This window comes from Urocampus carinirostris, unplaced genomic scaffold (assembly GCF_059441175.1).
Source record: "Urocampus carinirostris isolate Australia breed hairy pipefish unplaced genomic scaffold, RoL_Ucar_1.0 HiC_scaffold_24, whole genome shotgun sequence".
Taxonomy (NCBI): Eukaryota; Metazoa; Chordata; class Actinopteri; order Syngnathiformes; family Syngnathidae; genus Urocampus; species Urocampus carinirostris.
The window spans coordinates 30,001-33,237 of NW_028283131.1; positions in this window are offsets into that span (position 1 = coordinate 30,001).

A 3,237-nucleotide genomic window follows, 5' to 3' on the forward strand; every position below is an offset into this window, starting at 1 on the left:
TACGCGCACAATTCCCCAAACACCGGCGCGGATTTCAGCCACTATTGGCGGGCACAAGTCCCCCAACACTAGCCCGGGATTCAGCCACTAGTGGCGGGCACGATTCCCCAAACACCGGTCCGATAATACGCGCGCATATCCCCAAACACCGGCCCGATAATACGCGCACAATTCCCCAAACACCGGCGCGGATTTCAGCCACTATTGGCGGGCACAAGTCCCCCAACACTAGCCCGGGATTCAGCCACTAGTGGCGGGCACGATTCCCCAAACACCGGTCCGATAATACGCGCGCATATCCCCAAACACCGGCCCGATAATATGCGCACAATTCCCCAAACACCGGCCCGGATTTCAGCCACTATTGGCGGGCACAAGTCCCCCAACACTAGCCCGGGATTCAGCCACTAGTGGCGGGCACGATTCCCCAAACACCGGTCCGATAATACGCGCGCATATCCCCAAACACCGGCCCGATAATACGCGCGCATATCCCCAAACACCGGCCCGATAATATGCGCACAATTCCCCAAACACCGGCCCGGATTTCAGCCACTAGTGGCGGGCACAAGTCCCCCAACACTAGCCCGGGATTCAGCCACTAGTGGCGGGCACGATTCCCCAAACACCGGTCCGATAATACGCGCGCATATCCCCAAACACCGGCCCGATAATACGCGCGCATATCCCCAAACACCGGCCCGATAATATGCGCACAATTCCCCAAACACCGGCCCGGATTTCAGCCACTAGTGGCGGGCACAAGTCCCCCAACACTAGCCCGGGATTCAGCCACTAGTGGCGGGCACGATTCCCCAAACACCGGTCCGATAATACGCGCGCATATCCCCAAACACCGGCCCGATAATATGCGCACAATTCCCCAAACACCGGCCCGGATTTCAGCCACTATTGGCGGGCACAAGTCCCCCAACACTAGCCCGGGATTCAGCCACTAGTGGCGGGCACGATTCCCCAAACACCGGTCCGATAATACGCGCGCATATCCCCAAACACCGGCCCGATAATACGCGCACAATTCCCCAAACACCGGCGCGGATTTCAGCCACTATTGGCGGGCACAAGTCCCCCAACACTAGCCCGGGATTCAGCCACTAGTGGCGGGCACGATTCCCCAAACACCGGTCCGATAATACGCGCGCATATCCCCAAACACCGGCCCGATAATACGCGCACAATTCCCCAAACACCGGCGCGGATTTCAGCCACTATTGGCGGGCACAAGTCCCCCAACACTAGCCCGGGATTCAGCCACTAGTGGCGGGCACGATTCCCCAAACACCGGTCCGATAATACGCGCGCATATCCCCAAACACCGGTCCGATAATACGCGCGCATATCCCCAAACACCGGCCCGATAATACGCGCGCATATCCCCAAACACCGGCCCGATAATATGCGCACAATTCCCCAAACACCGGCCCGGATTTCAGCCACTAGTGGCGGGCACAAGTCCCCCAACACTAGCCCGGGATTCAGCCACTAGTGGCGGGCACGATTCCCCAAACACCGGTCCGATAATACGCGCGCATATCCCCAAACACCGGCCCGATAATACGCGCGCATATCCCCAAACACCGGCCCGATAATATGCGCACAATTCCCCAAACACCGGCCCGGATTTCAGCCACTAGTGGCGGGCACAAGTCCCCCAACACTAGCCCGGGATTCAGCCACTAGTGGCGGGCACGATTCCCCAAACACCGGTCCGATAATACGCGCGCATATCCCCAAACACCGGCCCGATAATATGCGCACAATTCCCCAAACACCGGCCCGGATTTCAGCCACTATTGGCGGGCACAAGTCCCCCAACACTAGCCCGGGATTCAGCCACTAGTGGCGGGCACGATTCCCCAAACACCGGTCCGATAATACGCGCGCATATCCCCAAACACCGGCCCGATAATACGCGCACAATTCCCCAAACACCGGCGCGGATTTCAGCCACTATTGGCGGGCACAAGTCCCCCAACACTAGCCCGGGATTCAGCCACTAGTGGCGGGCACGATTCCCCAAACACCGGTCCGATAATACGCGCGCATATCCCCAAACACCGGCCCGATAATACGCGCACAATTCCCCAAACACCGGCGCGGATTTCAGCCACTATTGGCGGGCACAAGTCCCCCAACACTAGCCCGGGATTCAGCCACTAGTGGCGGGCACGATTCCCCAAACACCGGTCCGATAATACGCGCGCATATCCCCAAACACCGGCCCGGATTTCAGCCACTAGTGGCGGGCACAAGTCCCCCAACACTAGCCAAGTTCTCAGCCACTAGTGGCGGGCACGATTCCCCAAACACCGGTCCGATAATACGCGCGCATATCCCCAAACACCGGCCCGATAATACGCGCGCAATTCCCCAAACACCGGCCCGATAATACGCGCACAATTCCCCAAACACCGGCGCGGATTTCAGCCACTATTGGCGGGCACAAGTCCCCCAACACTAGCCCGGGATTCAGCCACTAGTGGCGGGCACGATTCCCCAAACACCGGTCCGATAATACGCGCGCATATCCCCAAACACCGGCCCGATAATACGCGCACAATTCCCCAAACACCGGCGCGGATTTCAGCCACTATTGGAGGGCACAAGTCCCCCAACACTAGCCCAGTTCTCAGCCACTAGTGGCGGGCACAATTCCCCAAACACCGGTCCGATAATACGCGCGCATATCCCCAAACACCGGCCCGATAATACGCGCGCAATTCCCCAAACACCGGCCCGATAATACGCGCACAATTCCCCAAACACCGGCGCGGATTTCAGCCACTATTGGCGGGCACAAGTCCCCCAACACTAGCCCGGGATTCAGCCACTAGTGGCGGGCACGATTCCCCAAACACCGGTCCGATAATACGCGCGCATATCCCCAAACACCGGCCCGATAATACGCGCACAATTCCCCAAACACCGGCGCGGATTTCAGCCACTATTGGAGGGCACAAGTCCCCCAACACTAGCCCAGTTCTCAGCCACTAGTGGCGGGCACAATTCCCCAAACACCGGTCCGATAATACGCGCGCATATCCCCAAACACCGGCCCGATAATACGCGCACAATTCCCCAAACACCGGTCCGATAATACGCGCGCATATCCCCAAACACCGGCCCGATAATACGCGCGCATATCCCCAAACACCGGCGCGGATTTCAGCCACTATTGGCGGGCACAAGTCCCCCAACACTAGCCCGGGATTCAGC